The 20,004-nt window shown below is 41.7% G+C and overlaps 1 non-coding gene across 1 annotated transcript; it reads left to right on the top strand.

Annotated features, from left to right (window-relative positions):
* Nucleotides 1-6,017: 6,017 nt before the first annotated feature.
* Nucleotides 6,018-6,123, top strand: LOC130866139 (U6 spliceosomal RNA). Its single transcript, XR_009056314.1, has one exon. It is a non-coding gene; the product is annotated as a U6 spliceosomal RNA (small nuclear RNA).
* The last annotated feature ends 13,881 nt before the right edge of the window (nucleotides 6,124-20,004 follow it).

The raw sequence follows: 20,004 nt of genomic DNA, 5'->3' as shown, positions 1-20,004 counted from the left end.
TATTAATTTCCTAGAAACTTAAAAGTAATTATTTTAATTAGTCTGTTGGAGAGTCACAAAAAACCTTTTAAAAAACGTATATCTCTTTTAAGAATAGTAAGCTTGTACTGAACAGGGGTGGTGCATGCCTTTAGCCCCAGCACTCGGGAGACAGAGGCAGGTGCATCTCTGTGAGTTTGAGGCCAGCCTGGTCTACAAGAGCTAGTTCCAGGACAGGCTACAGAGAAAACCTGTCTCAAAAACCAAAAAAAAAAAAAAAAAGAAAAACAACAGAAAGGTCACACTTCTGAGATGGAGCATGACAACCTCTACCAGAGATTGAACCAGTGAAGGGGATGAATACCAGAGAAAAGAGGGAACTTAACCCAAAAATCAAGGACTGGGAGCTGAAGGTGTCTGACTGGCAGTCACTCAGCTCTGCTGTAAGATTTCATTCCTGGAAGGAAAAGAAAAGGTGACCTCACAGCTCAGAGGCAGACAGGCTCAGGCACCAACTCAGGATGAATGAGGTTTGTCTTCACAGAAGAGCAGCTGGCTCAGGTTTCTTTGGCTCCCTTCCCTCTTTTACCACCGGGCCTTTGGGGAAAGCTTATTTAAATATTTCGGGCTGACTTAACTATGCCCCAGGGAGTGAAGGTAAGCGATCTCTCCATCTTGTACCAAAGGTTACTAGGAGGGAGTAGGTCCCCTTGAGGCCAGCCTGTGGGTGACAGCATTGACTGCAGCTCCCACTGGGAAGGTAGGACTCAGGACAGGCCAGCTGGGGGCTGGGCTTGGTGCTGAGGGAGCCAGGTGTCCCTTATCTTTTGTCTCAGAAGGCTGCTGCTCTCTAAACCGAAGTCAGCCACATTAATGAGTCATGAAATGTAGTTAATGGGTGTCCAAGTGAGGCAGTATAGAGAAAAATTACCAGGACATGGGAGGGAAAAGGGGATTCTCTGTCTGGAGTTTGACTGAAGTCAAACTGAAAATCACGGCACAATTAACATATGGCTGTGAAGGCTGCCAACCGGGAGTCTATAGGCTCATCAGAAACACAAGATGGAGGAACTGTCTTGCCCTGTTACAGACCTTACTAAATATGGTTGAGTCTCTACTATTTATCCCACACATAAAATTTTTGTGGTGTCCCTGTATGGTCAGCAGATGATAGCAGGAAATCAGGGTCCCCTCTTGGGGGTCCTAATATAGTTAATAAAATAATTTAAGAATATACTCAAGGGCCGGGCGGTGGTGGTGCATGCCTTTAATCCCAGCACTCGGGAGGCAGAGGCAGGTGGATCTCTGTGAGTTTGAGGCCAGCCTGGTCTACAAGAGCTAGTTCCAGGACAGGCACCAAAAACTTCAGAGAAACCCTGTCTCGAAAAATCCAAAAAAAAAAAAAAATATATATATATATATATATATATATATATATATATACATATATATATACTCAAACAGAAGTTTGAGGACAATTTTTGTTTGAATTTAAAAGAAAAATCATGGGCAGAGGGGGAAAATAGAGGACAGAGAGAGAGAGAAGAGAGAGAGAGAGAGAGAGAGAGAGAGAGAGAGAGAGAGAGAGAGAGAGAGAAGCATGCCAACTGAGTTAAATTAGTATGACCAACAGCTACATGGGGCAGGCAGTCACATGGCAGGGAAGGGGCTTGAGTAAGGAAATTCAAAGTGTTTTGGGAAAGCATGTTGAGAACAGAGATAGAGAGAGGAAAAGTTATGTCTGTGACCCTGTAAGAGGGTGTGCTGGGCGAGAGAATTCTGGCGAGGAAAAGGACACTTCCTTTAAGAGAATAATTATTCCCCCTTCCTCTTTAGCATGGCTATTTTAGGGGTGGTCCCTTCAGCAGGTCAAGGACCTGCCCAACTGGATTAACTCTTAAGGGAGGACACAATGGCTTTCATTCTTCTCCATAACAATATGACTAGCACAGCCAATCCAGGACATTCCAAACTGGGACCAGTAATTGGCTTCAAATAAACATGTGACCAGTCTTGTGGGGTTCTTAAAAGGACTTCCTCATTCGTGCAAGGGGGTCTTCTTTCTTGGCACATCAAGGATTACCAGTTACTCCCCCACTGTCCGAGGGCAGCAGGTGACCCACTATGGCACACTGGAAGGATAGAAGACCCCTCTCGCTTTTGTTTCTTTGTTAATAACATCAGTCAATCCTGCCCTAGCCCTGAACTTCCTTGTCTGGGAACATAGTAAATGTCCTTATTGTTTGTGAACATGATTCATGGGGATGATTTTTTTTTTGTTGTTGTTGTTTTTTTTTTTTCCGAGACAGGGTTTCTCTGTGGTTTTGGAGCCTGTCCTGGAACGAGCTCTTGTAGACCAGGCTGGTCTCAAACTCACAGAGATCCGCCTGCCTCTGCCTCCCGAGTGCTGGGATTAAAGGCGTGCGCCACCACCGCCCGGTGGGGGATGAGTTTTATTAAGTGTTCACAACTGAAGCACTCTCACTGATCCGCTTGCATGTTAGTGTTTTTGGTTAGTTGCTATGGCTTGAATTGCCCCCCCCCCCACAAGACTCTTGAAACCTCGGTCCCCAGTTTGTGGGTCATAAAGAGTTTGCAAATCATAAAGGGGCTACTGAGTTGGAGGAAGTTAGGAAGTAGCACCTACTTAGTGGAAGTGGAGGCAGGTAGTGGGGTTATATCCTACTTCCTCTCCACCATGAGCAGAGCACCCTTCTCCTACTACGACTGTCCTGTCCGACATGACATTTTGCCTTGCTGCAAGCTTACAAACAGTAGAGCCAGCTGGTCAAAGATCTCTGAGCCTTTGAGCTGAAATAAACATGTCTCCCTCTGCTATTGTTTTCTCGGGGATCCTGCCACAGTGATGGACAGTGTCCAGCACACGGCTTCCCTAGATGCCGGTCAAATATTTTCTTCAACTCATCCAGGACAGTTAGAGGGATCTCTGAAGAATACACATAGCTTCGAATTTACAAGCACTCTACAGTATTCCGCCCCTGGCATCTTGTTACGATCACTTTATATCAAACGCTCTTGTCATCTCTTCATGTCCCCCATTGCAGACCCAGGTGAGGTTTGAGAATGTAATTCTTTCCTTAAGCACATAAAAATTCCCAGGTGGGTGGAGGGTGTCTGAGTGACAGGGCTGCTTGGCCTGTGTGAGGTCCTGAGGCTTAAGCAGGCTGTTTAATTCTGCTTAAGTTCTGAATTCTTTTAAGAAGACTGCTCTAATAGCTTTCTGACCGCATATTTCTCTTCTTGCTTGTCTTACTGACCCAACCTTTCCTTCCAGCCCTCTCAAATTTCAGCCTTCCCTGCCCACCAGGAACCGTTTCTCCTTTAAGTATCTGTGCGTTCCGGTAAGTATGGTGGAGTGTATTTACAAAGAGGAAACAAACCCAGGAGATTTTCATCAGGACGACCACAGAAGAGGTAACCAGTTCCTGTGCCTGTTTTCCTCTGTGAAATAAAGAAAATTTATAAACTGCTAACTCGGTGTGCTCCCATGAACTTCCTTAAAAGTTCCAGAGTTATATTGAAGTCAGTTTTAACTACCAAGGATTTCAAAGAAGATGAGGAATTAATCAGAAAGCTTAATTTCAAGAGCCACACATATTATTTAAAACATCACTGGCAATCATTCAACATATAAAGGTAATAACTTCTTTAATGTAGCCATTCGTCATTTCTGGACGCCAGCCCATTAACCCGAGCAATCAACGCTGGCTTCCTTTCCGTCCCTCTCAGCTCAGTGGGGCAGATTTTCCTTCAGCTGTGTTTTGTGTAATAGCCTCTATCTGCTTCATATGCACTTACAGGTATGGGTAGAAGTCAAAATAAATCGCACGGTTTTTTTATTCTTACATAGCAACTATATGAAAGTTAATTTTCTTTTTTTTTTTTTTTTTTTTTTTGTTTTTTTGAGACAGGGTTTCTCTGTGGTTTTGGAGCCTGTCCTGGAACTAGCTCTTGTAGATCAGGCTGGTCTCAAACTCACAGAGATCCGCCTGCCTCTGCCTCCCAAGTGCTGGGATTAAAGGCGTGCACCACCACCGCCCAGCTGAAAGTTAATTTTCTACCCATTAAGTGCTTTGCCTTTTAATTACTTATCAATTTTTTTCTTATTTTCCTTGGAATGTACTCCTAGATTACTTTCCTGTTTGCTATAGAATTCTATGAAACTGTTCAGTGTAAATTAGGAAACACTACCTAGTTCATGTCCCCCAAGGATTTAAATTTTTTTTCATTTATTTCATTAATTTGTTTTCTTCCTTTTATTTTATACATATGGGTGTTTTGCCTGCCTGAGGTCTGCACACCACACACCTGCAGTGCCTGTGGAGGCCAGAAGAGGGCACTGAATTCCCTAGAGACCTGGAGTTACAAAGTGTAAGCCACTATGGGGGTGCTGGGACTCCAACCCAGGTCCTCTGGAAGAGCAGAGGGTGCTCTTGATCACAGAGCCATCTCTCTGGCCACAATAATTTTGTTTTGGGAAGAAGGTCTCACTCTTCAGGGGTCTTGGTCTGCCGCCTAGAGCGTATTATATAGCCCTGGGTGTCTTGGATTCATGGCAATACTTCTGCTTCAGCTTCTAAAATACAGGGATCATAGGCGTGAGTCACCTTGCCTGGATTTCCAAGGGACTGTTGCCTGGTGGTGGTGGCACACGCCTTTAATCCCAGCACTCGGGTGACAGAGAGGAGGGCGGATTTCTGTGAGTTCAAGGCCAGCCTGGTCTACAAGAGCTATTTCCAGGACAGGCTTTAAAGCTACCGAGAAACTCTGTCTCGAAAAAACAAAGCAAAAAAAACCCAAACAAACAAACAAACCCAAAGAAACCTGTTTTATTATTAAAAGTTGTTTAATCTTTTGTGAAAAAGAATGAGAAATTTATAATCCCCCCAAGACAAAAATTTTGATTTTGTGCTTCAAAAGATACCAAGAAAGTAAAAAGACAGCCTGAGTTTCTGTATGCATGTGGTGCAGTGCACATGTACTCAGGCACATAAACATAAAATTAATATTAAAAGAAGAAACCCATGATTATATTTCTACTCCATTTTATTATAGTAATAAAATTGGTTCTAGAAATATCTTCAGAATCCTGGGGATGAATATATACAGAAAAATAACAATATCTGGGTGTGGTCATGCACACCTGTACATGGGAAACTGAGGCAGAAATTTTTTTTTTTTTTTTTTTTTTTTTTTTTTTTGGTTTTTCGAGACAGGGTTTCTCTGTAGCTTTGGTGCCTGTCCTGGAACTAGCTCCTGTAGACCAGGCTGGCCTCGAACTCCCAGAGATCCACCTATCTCTGCCTCCCGAGTGCTGGGATTAAAGGCGTGCGCCACCACCGCCCGGCCTGAGGCAGAAATTTTGACAGTTCCAAGCAAACTTTCACTATATATTGAGACAGACCCTGACTCAATAAATAAAACAAAGCATAAATTACAACAGTCAGCAATGGCAAACCATATCTGAATTCACATTCTGCTTTTTCAAACATCTCACCATGGTTTATGCTTCCTTAGTGTTCTCTGTGTTGCAATAATAACTACCTCTAGACATCTGTAACATCTTCGAGGTGAAGGGTACAATTAAGGCACAGCTCAGCTGTTGCCGTGGCTGGGGGTGGAATGCAAAAAAAAAAAAAAAAAAAAAAAAAGAAAGAAAGAAATCGTCTTTATGTTCTTTTCAATTTGCTCCCCAAACCATCAGAGACGAAAAAGCATCCAGGTATAAGCTCTGTCCAGAAGGTGTGAATCTCTGCATCTGCCTCACAGAAAGATTAAAAAGTGAGAGAGAGATTTCAGGAGCTTTGGCTTCCTGTTAAATTTGTCATCTATGAATTTTTCACAGTTCCTTAATTAGTGTCGTTAGGAATCTCACGGCTGAGAATCACAGAAAGAGATCCCTGAAAAGTCTCAAGCTTCACTGAACACTGAGGATGGGCACATTAGGGTAAGAAAAAGGTCCTTTAGGCCTGGAGTTGCTGCTCAGTGGTAGTGAACTTGCCTGGATGCATGAAGCAATTCATATGAAGGGAGAGAACATATACTAAAATTGGAACGATATAGAGATTAGTGTGATCCCTGTGCTAAAATGACATGCAAAAGCATAAAGCGTTCTTTATTTTTTTGAGGGTAGTATCTGTGAAAATAGTAGGTATTGAATGAATAATATAGCTACATTTTTGCAAAGTTAACATTTATGTAATCTTGCATAATATGAATATGTAGTATAGGTGCTTGTTAATTACTTAGTTTATATTCAAATTAATGTATAAGTTAAAATGTGTATCTAGGATCTCAGTTTGGTTTGGTATATGTGCTAAAGTCCCAGCAACTTCAGAGGCTGAGCTGAGAGGATTATGAGTTCAAGGCTAGCCGACCAATGAGTAAGACTCCACCTGAAAAATCAACAATAACAAATGAAGTTTACAAGTTTGTGCCAGAATACTCTTTTCAGAGATTACTTCTCAGTATGGTTCTTCTAGACATTCTTTTTTAGACCAGGCTGGTCTCGAACTCACAGAGATTCACCTGCCTCTGCCTCCCAAGTGCTGGGATTAAAGGTGTGCGCCACCACCGCCCGGCTGACATTCATTTTCTAAGTGAAGCATTTTGGGAATATTTGACTTATGATGATGATGATGGTTTTTTGAGGAAGGATTTCTCTGTGTAGCCTTGGCTGTTCTGGAGCTCCCTCTGTAGACAAGGCTGGAGTTGAACTTAGAGATCCTCCTACTATTTGAATTTCTTATAAAGATTATGCATTTATGATATATAAAATAACATTTGTTCTTTTAAGAAAGATTAATGAAAATTTCCAAGTAAATAATACACCGGGATGCCAGTGGTCAATTAATATCATCTCGTCTTCCTTTCTCCACTACTCCCTATTAGTTTAGATTGAATGGTCAAGGAAGAGAGTGAGAACAGTTGGGAATTCAGAGAATCAGACTGTAAGGATTGGCCCTGCCCAGTGATAGAGTGTTCGTGGAACGTGCAGGAGGGAGGCTCTGGGGTTGTCTCTGTTTTTCTGTCCCTCTCTCTAGTTAAGCAGGACAGTCTTCAGACAGGCTGACCACAAGCTGGAATCATCTTTCTACTTGAGCCTCTGGAGTAGCTATTATGTATGTTTATACTTCCATGACAGACCATATTTACTTTTGTAAACTCTTTTTTTTAAGATTTATTATTATTATTATATATACACTATTCTCAGTATTATATATACACTATTCTCAGTGTTCTGTCTGTGTGTATGCCTGTAGGCCAGAAGAGGACACCAGACCTCATTACAGATGGTTGTGAGCCACCATGTGGTTGCTGAGAATTGAACTCAGGACCATGAAGAGCAGGCAGTGCTCTTAACCGCTGAGCCATCTCTCCAGCCTGACCATATTTACTTTTCAAACCAGAATTGAATCTTTATTTTTTTCACAGTTGTATGTATTTTAGTGTGCGTGTGCGAGTGTGTGTGTGTTTGTGTGTGTGTGTGTGTGCATTTACATGTGCATGCCTGGTGTGCATGTGTGGATTAGAGGATGGGTTTTCTTCCTTCCACCATCTGGATTCTAGGATCCAGCTCAGATCCATAAGCTCGGAGGCTGGCACTATTTTACCAGGCCGCATACATTCTGTATTCTCTTTTTCCTTCCTTCCTTCCTTCCTTCCTTCCTTCCTTCCTTCCTTCCTTCCTTCCTTCCTTCCTTCCTTCCTTTCCTCCCTCCCTCCCCTCCCTCCCTCCCTCCCTCCCTCCCTTTCCTCCCTCCCTTTCCTCCCTCCCTTTCCTCCCTCCCTTTCCTCCCTCCCTCCCTCCCTCCCTCCTTCCCTCCTTCCCTCCCTCCCTTTCCCTTCTCTCTCTCTCTTTCTTTCTTTTTCAAGATAGGTTTTCTCCATGTAGCCCTGGCTGTCCTGGAACTGGCTCTAGACCAGGCTGGCCTCAAACTCAGGAATCTGCCTGTCTCTGCTTCCTGAGTGCTGGTACTAAAGGAGTTTGCTACCACTGCCCAGTACTTCATTCTCTTTCCCTCAAAGAAAAACTGAAATAAGATTTTTTTAAATTCTAAATACTTTTTTGTATTGTTGATTTAAAAGCCAACATCAACACTACTTTCAGTTTTATTGTTGTTGTTATTTTTACTATTGAATCAGAATCTTATGTATTCCAGGTTGGCCTCAAACTTGCTATGCAGTCAAGAATGTAAACTTTTGAGTGCTGAATGAACCACCACATCAAATTTATATGGGGCTAGCGATCAAACCAGCATGCATTGCATACAGTGCGGCACATGCATGCAGGGCTCATGGAGGCCAGAAGGCGGCACTGTGTTTCTGTTACAGAAAGTCCTAAGGGGCCATGTGGGTACTAGAAACTGAACCCAGTCCTCTGAAAGAGTACAGAGTGTTCTCAACCCCTGAGCCATCTCTCCATCCCCTGGTAGTTTTAATTGTGAACTCAGTGCAGTCTAGAGTTATCTTGGAAGAGAATCTCAATGAGGAATCATCTAGTTTGGGCTGGCCTGTGAGCATGGCTCTGAGGGATCATCTTCATTGTCTTAATTCATGTGGGAATACCCTGAGTAGCTATCAGTAAGGGCGTTTGGTCATGGTAGGACAATAGGCGAGCACTCTACCAAGTCTACAACCCCACCACAGATTACTGAAGGGCTATTAAAAACCTGTCATTTAAAAACCAGAAGATGTATGAACTGGTTCAACTCCTTCGTTTTCCAGAATGGAACAAGTGGTTGAATGAATATGATCCTGAGTTATTGTCACATGGATAGACTGAGGCTACTTGGGGACGAAACCCTGGATGTTTGATTAAAATGGTTGTGCTTTTTGCATCTCCAGGGGTGTGTGGATAGAAGCCATAGAAGAGACAAGTTTAACCAGTTGAAACAAAGAACATCCTGGCAATTTGATGTCTAGATTGCCACATTGTATAAATAGGGTCTCTGATGTTGGGAAGGTTTGACAATGAACTTGGTAACTTACCCAATTAAGACAGTAAATCAAACGATACTACTTCCATGTGTCCTATCAACTTTAACATATGATTTCATGTTGCTGTTAAGATGAAAAAATATGCTGTATATATATATGTGTGTGTGTGTGTGTATGCATGTGTGTGTATGTATGTGTGTATGTGTGTATATGTATGTATGTATGTGTGTGTGTATCACTGTTAGAGCATTTGTTTAGCCCTAGCTTCCATTTATAACACAATAAAACACAAAACAGTAAAACAGATCATGGAAGTAAAAACAGAATTTTATGATTTAAAAAAAATTGACTTGCTCGAGAGATAGCTCAGTGGTTAAGAATCCTGGCTGCCCTTCTAAAAAAAATTGACTTTTACTTTTTTGTTAACAGATATACACACACACACTACATTTAATGTATATGTGTGACATTATTGTAGAGGGCAGAGAAAAACTTGTGGGAATTGGTTCTCCACTCCTAGCATGTGGGTCCTGAGGATCAAACTCAGGGGCTGGAGAGATGGCCCAATGGTTAAAGCTCACTGACTGCTCTTATAGAGGACCTCGGTTTGATTCCTAACATCTATATGGCAGCTCACAAATATCTGTAACTCCCATTCCAGGAGTTTCCAGTGCTTTCTTCTAGTTTCTGTGGGCATCAGGAACATAAATGGTATACAGATATAAGTGTAGGCAAAACAGCCATACACATAAAACTAAATATTAATAAACAACACAAGCAGGCAGACATAGTGTGTTTACCTATTGGGTCATCTTGTCATCCTAGAATTCTGTAATCTTGAAAACCAAACAAACTCACTTTATAGAATCGACACATTTCCGAGGCTGGAGAGATAGCTTGCTTGGTGTTGTGCAAACAGGAGGGTGTGAGTTGATTTTCACAACACTTACATAAAAGAAACACCTGCTGCAGCAGTGTGTGCACCTATAATTTCAGCCCCAGTGAGGAGACAGGGAGATTCCCTACGGGGTTTGCTTGCTAGACAAATAAACTAAACTAGCAAGCTCAGGGGTCGGTGATAGACCCTGTCTCAAGGAATAGGGTGTGGGAAAATGTGGTGGACGCCTTTAATACTGGCGCTTGGGAGGCACACAAGGCCACCGAGTGACTTCCCACTGAACTCCCCTCAGAAGAGCCCACAAGGCCTTCTGTGACTTGGTTCACTGCTTCTCTCATCTCATCTGCAACATTCTTAAAATTTTTCTAAAAAAAAATTTATTTTGTGCGTATTTTATTTATGTTTCTACACGTGTGTCTAGTACCACTTTCATGTCTGGTACCTGCAGAGGACAATTGAGGATGTCTGGTCCCCTGGAACTTGAGTACAGATGTTGCAGGCTGCCACGTGGGTGCTGAGCCCTGGATCTTCTGAAACAGCATCTTTGCTCTTGACCACTAAGCCAGTCTGCAGCGCTCTCAGGTCACCCTGTAATCCCACACTGAGTCTGCATCTTAGCGCATGTAATGCCAAAACAAGTATGGCCAAGACATCAAAGACTAGAGAAAGACCTGCAGCAGGCAAGGGCCTCATGGGGTTGTTTCCAAAACAATGCCCTCTTTGAACAAAGGGAGCATGTAGATTATATCCAGAAAACCAAAACACACCCACACAGGAAAATACTTTATGGCTGGGGTCATTCCTGAGCAGGAATGGTTAAAGACATTTTTCAGTAAGCTCACTGTAAGGTTCAAGAAAGAAAGATAGTAGACACATTTCTAGGTGTGCTTATATGAAGGTCAAGAGCATAAGCTCACAGTTTTAAAATGGTGAACAGGCGTGCTTTTGGCATGCTTAGTTTAGTAGATAACTTGATTCCTAGTTCTTTGAAGCTTTTCATTTTGAAGAGATGTTGAGAGCCTTTCTGTGTTGATTATGATGTTCATGCGATCTCTACTCTCAAATCTATTTATAAAAATGTATATTGATTTGCATATGTTGAACCAAACTTGCATCCCTGTATGAAACCCACTCGGTCAGGGTGTATGTATTGCTTAATGTCTTCTGGAGTTTGATTTGCAAAAAATTTTGTGGAGCATTTTTGCATCTATGTTAATTATGGGTATATTTGCAATTGCTATATCTTCTTGATAAATTTTTCCTTTATTAACATGTAGTGGATTTAGCCAGGTGTGGTGGAACACATCTTTAATCCCAGCACTTGGGAGGTAGAGGCAAGTGGAACTCTGAGTTCAAGGCCAGCCTGGTCTATAAAGTGAGTTCCAGGAGAGCAAGGACTGTTATACAGGGAAACCCTGTCTCAAACAAACAAACAAACAACTCAAAAAACTTGTAATGGTCTTTTTCATCTCTTCTTTTTGGTTCAAAACTCTTCTCAGATATCAGAATAGATATATCAGCTTGTTTTGGGTTTTTATTTGCTTGATAGAATGTTTTCCATTACCTTTTAGTCTGTGGAGTTGTTTGTTTTAAACCAGTGATATATGTTTTTTAGAGACAGCAGAGAATAGGATATAATTTTCAAATCTAGTTAGTCAGTCTATGTCTCTTTTTTGGTGGACTGAGGCCACTTATTTTCAAGATTATATTTGCGAAGTGTTTACTAATTCCCATAATGTGGTTGTTTTTCTGGTTGTTTGGATTATTGTTTGGTTTTATTTTCTTCTCCATTAGTTTTAAGGATTTGTTGTTTGACTGTGCTGACATAATGGAGTCCTAGCTCTGCTATCTGCACCCCTACAAATGTATTCTTTCCTATTCTTTTGTACCTGAAAGTTCTTGTGTGCACATTAGACCCTTAAATACGATATTCTGCAGTGCTTAGTGGTAATGAACTCACTTACATTGTGCTTGTATTCATCTATGATTATTTCCCTATATAATTTAAAATGTAGCTTTATTAGATTTGGCAGTCTTGGTTGGCAGTTATTACTTTCAGGCTGGAGATATGTCACCCGTGCTTTCTTGGGGTTTAGAGTTGCTGACAAGATACCTGATGCTGTTCTGGCATTTCTACCTTTGTAAGTGACTTGGTATTTTTCCCTTACAGCTTTTAATATAATTTCTTTGCATTTTTGACATTTTGACTATAATAAGTTACAAAGAGATTCTTCTTTGATCACGTCTATTCAGTGTTCTCAATGTCTCTTGTATTTGGATGTCTATATTTTCCCTGTAGATTTGGGGAATTTTCTGCTTTGATTTTTGGGCCTTAAGTTTTATTTCAGCTCCTTCATCTTTCTTATGGGCTTCTGGATCTGATGCCTTTAGCATCCAGGAGGCAGAGGCAGATAGATCTCTCTGAGTTGAGACCAACCTGTCTACAGAGTGAGTCCACGACAGGTAGGGCTACATTAAAAAGGTTTTTTTTCTCAAACTGGGAGTAGTGATTTGTGCCTGTAATCTTAGTACTTGCGAGGCTGATGTAGAAGGATCACCATGAGTTCTAGGCCAATTAGGTCTATGTAGTCAGTACCAGACTAGCCAGGGATACAAAGCAAGACATTAATCATATAAAACATATGGAAAAAAATTCTCCGATTGCTTCAATTTTTTCAATCTATGGAATAAAGTATTCATCTGAAATAATTAAGGAACTGAATATTATTTTACTTTATTTTAACAGGGAGAATGTAACTAAACAGAATTTCACTTATATATGTGTTCCAGTCATATTTTAGTGATGATCAACACCCTAAGAAAATATAGATTTCCCTTCTCATAATATATAAAAGCCAAGACTTCCTATAATAATCATGGCAGTTGTTGGTCAAGTTATTTTAAAAGTTAAAAGCTGAAAACAAATGTGAATTATGAGTATAATTGGCTGTATTTATATTTCTGTATACTATTTTCCTATTCTGAGGCCTTCATAGAAAACCTAAAGCGTAATGCCAGCTATGGTGGATCAAATCTGTATTCCTAGAATTTGGGAGGTTCAAGCAGGAAGACGGAGTTTGAGGACAGTCTGGGGTTAGTAATGCCATCCGGCACTAAAAAAAAATTGCCATGGAGTGAGATAGTAAGTACTTTAATTGTATGATCTGGGTGCTGCTCTAGGAGCTGGGAGTTCAATGAGAAACACTGTAAGGCCATGACCTCAAGAGATTCCTTCTCAGAAAGTGAAGGCAGAATTCTTACCACTCTTCTCATGAACCAGGAAACGATTAACTTAGCACCTACCTACTGCCCAGTCCTATGGCCCTGTGGTTCTAAGATTAAAGACTGTCTTTACCTCCATGATGGTTGGGTCACAAATAATGCAACAGTCAATTAAAATCTCTGGGTCCTTCAATTCCCAATTTGTATTCTCATCAATTCTTCATCTGTAAAATGGGGTTCATATACAAATTTCTTAGCTTTGTTGCCAGCATGAAAAAACACGTGTAGCAATGTGGATCCTGGGTAGTCAGGCTTCTCACCGGCTCACTGGCTCCAGTCCCAGAAGTAGCAATTCTATTTCATGCCTCGATGGACTGGCAAATTACTACATGTCCTGGAGTTTCGGGACTACTTGTGATATTTAAAACCTCTAATGCTAAATTGTGGGATGTTGGAGCCACGTGGTAAGTACTGTTTTGGGGGTAAAAGCAGGCTGCCGTGGAAATACAGAAAAAAAGACACTTGCTGTTGGGGTTGTAGCCCGAGGGTAGAGTGTTTCCCAAGCTTTCCAGGGCCTGGGCTCTACGGGAGTGGGGACAGCCTGGGGAAGTGGTGGAGGAGGCGCAAGGGATCCTGGGGTAAGGTCTGCAGGAGTTAGTTAAGGGTGGAGAAAAGAATTAGGGCTGAAGCTGAGATCCACTGCTTTAGCAAAGCCACAGATACTCAACTGCAGGTTGAGAAGAGACTTTTGAGTCTACTCTGGTCCCCTTGCTGTAAAGCCCATGAAGCCACCTTACAATAATGCTTTTAAATGAATAAAGTAGGGACGCAGTTATTGCGGCATTATCAGAATATATAAAACCAAGTGTGATGCATGCATGCAAACATTTATCTACGCATCAGCGATAAGGTCTGGAGTAGGTGTATTAACTACCATGACTTCGGGACTGCAGGGTTGTGTCAGAGGTTAAGAGCACTTTTGCTGTTGAAGAGGAACTGGGGAACTGGGTTCAGTTCCTAGTACCCATGAGGTGGCTCACACTGTCTGTAACTCTAATCCCAGAGTCAGACGCCCTCTGTTAGGCATGCGTGCAGTAATGAATATATACATGCAGACAAAATACAAAAAAAAGGACACAAAATAACTTTAAAAAATAACTACCATAATTTCACAATAGCAATAACGATAGTGTTTTTTTTTTAAATATCTATGATTATTGGAGTGCACTGGATATTTTGATTTTTAATGACTATGAAATCATATTATTTGTTTTGTTTTTCAGGTCGTCTGACTATGTAGCACAGACTGGCATGGAATTTTGTACCCTTCTGTCTCTTGCCTTCTGAAAGGTTAAGATTATAGGAATGTGCCACTATGCTAGACTTGTATGTTATTCTATTTCTGTTTTGCCACAATGAAGATTTTCTTCTTTTCTCTTCCTGCTTCCTTGTCCTCCTGCTTAGGCGTGTAAGGCAAGCAGTTTATCGCTAGGTTATATTCTCAGCCCAGATAGTGTTAATATTGGGATTTACTTACTGCACTCATAATTTCAGGCCATCTTAAATTTCAGTTAGATATGAGTAAAAAAGTAAATGTGTATTTTTTTTCTGTGTCTCAGTTCAACCTACCCCAGCCCCCAGGTTATGGACTCTTGGTTTTCTCTGTACTCTCTCTGTTCAGTCAGATCCCATCTCTAACTCTAGTTAAACCATTACCTTCCTTAAAACTCTTCATTGGAGCTGGGTGGTGGTGGCACACGCCTTTAATCCCAGCACTCGGGAGGCAGAGGCAGGAGGATCTCTGTGAGTTTGAGGCCAGCCTGGTCTACACGAGCTAGTTCCAGGACAAGCTCCAAATCTACAGAGAAACCCTGTCTCGAAACAAACAAACAAACAAACAAACAAAAAAGGGAAAAAAACCAACAACTCTTCTTTCATTAAGTCAAAGTTATCTTTTTCCTGTGAGTCACAAATCCCTCTAAGATAGGTCTATCTCTACTCCCCGACTTCTGTTCTTTTCAGAATAGAACTTGTCAAACACAATTCACTCTCCTTGCCCCAGAGAGGCTGTTGCTCTGCAACCCATGCTGTCCTCAATTTCAACATTGTTCCTCCTCAGACTCCTGAACCCTGGGTTTATGGGCAGGTGCCACACCCAGCTATAACCACAGCATAATGTGAGACCTGCTCTGTCTCCAGAGCTTCTCAAGTGCCTGGAACACGATCTGCCTGGTCCCCAAGCGCTACACAATTCTGGGGTGTGCCTTTCCTTCTGAACTCTATTTGAATGGCTCCCCCAGGGTTGCGTAACTGTCAACCCCAGGCTGACAGTATTTTACTGAAGAATAAACTGGCCTCAGCTGGGTGAGAAGGGTCTCCAGTGGACAGATTCAGGCAGGAGGCATCCTGGGATTCCATGTGCTCAGTTTTCTAAAGCCGTTATTTTTAATCTTCTTGCATGTTCGTGATCATTTATAATGCGAAGGTGATGACTATTGCAGGAGGCTTTCCTGATCATAAGCAGAATTGTTTCTTTTACAGCTTCTGAGTAAACTGTTTATTTACTGGATTGGGGTTTGTAAACTCTGGCCAATGAGCTAAATCTGGTCTGCCAAATGTTTTGTATGATACTCAAACTAAAAATGATTTTTACACTTCAAAATTACGGGAAGGAAAAAGTCAAAAGAATATGGTATCATGTTTATTAAGTTTTATAGGAACACAGTCACCGTCTTTGATTTATATACCTTTAAGGCTACTCTCCTGTTACTGGGGCCAAGTTCTTATGTTTGTAGACAGAAGAAAAAAAAGACTGAATCCAGAGAGAGGTATAGGCAAAGCTTTTATTGGTTGAGATTGAGTAATGGTACAGCCCAGACCAAGAGCAAGTCAGGGGTGGTTCCTTAAACAAGGGGGACATGGTAGCTAGCTAAACACAGAAAGATTTCACTCAAATAATGGGCCTAAACTTTCTTCTTTGACCCATTCCTGAGTGGTCAGTGGCAGGTCCTCCACTTCAGTAAGCTTGCAGAGAATGTTCCTATTTGGTCAGTGATGGCTCAGTTGTAAGTAGCTCATTGGTCAGCTTCGACTTTACGATTAGGCAGGTTCTCTGGAGCATGGCTGTTTTTTGCATCTGTGTTAGTAAGATGTGTTTATAGCTGCTGTGACTTTAATTCTGGGACTGTCTTGATTGCTGGGTCCTCACTTCTATCCTTGCTTAATCTCCTTGTGAAACCCCAAGACAGGAATGGTCCCTGTGGGCCCCCTCCCAACATCTGATTATACTATCTTCCTTTTGGGTACTACTCATCTGTTTCATTCATACATTTGAATAGTCGTAACAGAGATCATATGACTTCAACCAAGAGTGGTGGAACATGCTTATAACCTAGCACTTGGGACGGGGAGGAGGAGGCAAGAAGCTCAGTAGTTCAAGATTATCCTCAACTACACAGTGAGTTCAAGACCAGCCTGGACTACTTAAGAACCTGTCCCCAAGGAGCAAACTTAGAAAAGTGGGGTGGGATCATGTAGTTTGCAAAGTCTAAAATATCTATATTACTTTTTATCAACAATGTTTGTGACTCCTGCATTTGCTCTCAAAGCCTTGACGGCACGGTTTTGTAAATAAAAAGCATTTAGCACATGTTTGCTGAGTTGGAGTGAAGTTCTAAAGTGTCTTGATTTAATTTGTTGTTGTTGCCAAGCTAGGGATGAAAACTAGACCTGTCACCGATAGACAAGTACTCTACCATTGAATTTGTCTGTCTCTCTTCTTCCTTTCTGTGTCCGTCTCTCTTTTTCTTCTCCTCCTCTTCCCTTTCTCCTTCTGTTTTTCCCTTTTCCTTTTTGCTTCTCCCCCCCCTTTTTTGGTTAAACATAGGTCTCCTTGGGATGGAGAGATGATTCATCAGTTAAGGGTTAAGAGCACTGGCTGCTCTTCCAGAAGACCCAGGTTCAATTCCCAGCAGTCACATGGCAGCTCACAACTATCTGTGATTCCATTTCCAGGGGATCCAACACCCTCGCACAGACATAAATGCAGGCAAAGCACCAGCGCACATACAATAAAAATAAATCATAAAAAAGATAGTTTCTTCTGTATCCTAGGCTGGGCTTGAGCTTAGAATCATCCTGCCTCCATCTCCCAAGTACTAGAATTACAGGTGTACACCATGATGCTCATTTACCCCAGCCTTCTTTTTCTTTTTCAATTTAATTTTATGCATATGGATGTTTGTCTTTATGTCTTTCTGTATACTACTTGTGTGTCTGGGGCTTAAGAAGTCTAGAAGAGGGCATGGGATATCTCCAGCTCCTACCCCAGTTTGTTATGCCCAGATCACAGGGACCCTCAAAAGACCACCATGGAGACTGAGTCCCTAAGTAAAAGCAAAGAGCCTTTATTCAAGTCTGAGTCTCCATGTGTCTAATGCCTTGGCACAATCAGAGAGCCTCAAGCTCAGAGATTGGAGTAAGAGATTTTTAAGGTTCAGACCCATGATTGGCTGACATTTGTCTAAGGGTGTCCTGGCCAAAAGGGAATGGGTGTGTGCTGTGTGCTGGACTTTGGAATGTTAGGTATTTTCTCTTGGATGGTTCATTTCTGGGTGGTGCCTGGGTGATCTTTCTGGGAACCAGGTACTGCCTTTGGGTAAACTAAAACTCAGGCCTCTATTGAGCTTGTCATGAGTGCGTCCTACAAATCTTCTTGATTTAAGTTTTATGACTCAAATTATTTCCCTGGCTGTCTACAGAGTTTCTGTTGGCCCCACTGGTTCCAAAATAAATGCATAGAGACTTAATATTAATTTTAAATGCTTGGCTGGTAGCTCAGAATTATTACTAGCTGACTCTTACATTTTGAATTAACCCATATTTCTTATTTACCCTCTGCCATGTGGCGGTACCTTCTTTCAACATGGCATGTTCATCTAGCTTCTCTTTGTGCCTTTCGAGACTCCCCTGACTTCTTCCTCTTCTTCCCAGTGTCCTCTGTGTCTTGCTGTCCTGTGTATACTTCCTGCCTAGCTATCGGTCAGTCAGCTCTTTTATTAAACAAATCATAAGGGGCCTTGGCAAAGACACATATTCACAGTGTACAAAAAGACCATTCCATAACACCTGGCTCTATATAAATAATACTCATTGTATTTGAAAAGATATTAGGTATTATTTTAATAGTAAAAGTAGTTTCAGCTTTTTCCTTCCTTCCTTCCTTCCTTCCTTCCTTCCTTCCTTCCTTCCTTCCTTCCTTCCTTCCTTTTTGTTGTTGTTGTTTGTATGTTGAGAAAGAGTCTGGCTATGTAGCCCAAGTTGGCCTCAGACTTGTGGTTATCCTGCTTCAGTTTCTCGGGTGCTGGGACTGCAGACCTGTACCGTTATACCTGGGTACAAATATTTGTTAAAATATAGCTCTTTCTTCTAGGTATATGTATCCAACCTGTTAATTCCAGGCTGAGTCTGAGAATGTGTTTAGTGCTAGAAAAAGCAATTATAGCTTATTCGTTCCTGGGATTAGTACAAAACAAAGCTCTTGAAGCCGAAGCAATTAGGGAAGGAATTAGGTTCAGAACAGTTGACATTAGACTCTCAAATCATCTAGGAATACCAAGAATAAAACTGGAGATGGAGTATGATTGGATATCCCATGTGTGAAAAGGAGGTTGTATGTAGCATGTTGCTTGACTGGAGTTAGAGCTGGGGAGGCTGCTCATGTGTCATAAATCATAACAATGCTTAGTGAGGATTTACCTAGGATGGAACTGCATATCTCAGAATTGTGGTCTGTCTTCCATGGCGGTCATTTACTCTTCAGGCTTAGTTAATCTGGTGTCTCGTAATTTATCTGCACTAGCTCTCTTGAAGGTCACCAAGAGTCATCAGGAAAGCCAATGGTCTTGATTAGCTCACCCTTTCTTATCTATCTGCAAGATCCAACACTTTAACCAGCCTGCCTGCTTTTCCTTCCTTCCTTCCTTCCTTCCTTCCTTCCTTCCTTCCTTCCTTCCTCCTATTTTGTCCCCTAAGTTTTTGTTTTTAAAAGAACATATTCTTAAGCCAAGTGTGGTGGTGACCATCTAAGTCACTTCCACAGCCCTAGCATCTGAGAGGTGGAGCTGACAGGGTCAGGAGTTCAAGGTCATTCTTAGCAAGTTTGAGGACAATCTGGGACACATAGGACTACGCCTCAAAAAAACAAAACTAACATCACCTATATATTCTCATCCAACAAAGCACTAACATTTACTCTTATTTGGGAAGAAAAGGCAGAGGCATCAGAAGTACACTTCAGCATTGCTGTTCATCACTGAAGGATATCAAGGGCAGGAACTCAAACAGGCAGAATCCATGGAGGAGTGCTGCTTACTGGTTTGCTTCCCAGGGCTTACTCAGCTCACCTTCTTATAGAACCCAGGACACGTCCCAGGATGGCACCACCCACCATGGGCCAGACCCTCCCCCATTGATCACAAAATAAAAACATGCTTTACAGATGGATCTCAGGGAGGCATTTCCTAAGCTGAGGATCCTTTCTCTGATGACTCTATAGCTTGTATCAAGTTGACACACAAAATCACCCAGTACAGTTTCCTGTGGTCTTAACACTCAGAAGTTCAAGGTCATCCTCTACTAGTGAGTAGAGTGAGTAGTGAGTTCAAGGCTAGCCTGAACTTGTCTCAAATGAAAACATAAAGACAAAAGACAAAACTGGGCCAGTGGGTTAAATCATTGGTAAAGGCTCTTGCAAAGACCTGATGACCTAAATGTGATTCCAGGGATACACACAGAAGAGGAACAGAATTGACTCTTGACTCTGATATGCACACACACACACACACACACACACACACACACACACACACACATTGAGGCGTGCACTTCCCCTACTACATTAAAGTAATACATACATTTCTAGAGAGTAAAGCATATTGGTAGTT

Source organism: Chionomys nivalis, chromosome 24 (assembly GCF_950005125.1).
Source record: "Chionomys nivalis chromosome 24, mChiNiv1.1, whole genome shotgun sequence".
In the NCBI taxonomy this organism is placed as follows: domain Eukaryota; kingdom Metazoa; phylum Chordata; class Mammalia; order Rodentia; family Cricetidae; genus Chionomys; species Chionomys nivalis.
The sequence above is the reverse complement of the archived record's forward strand: the minus strand, read 5'-3'. Positions and strand labels throughout refer to the sequence as shown.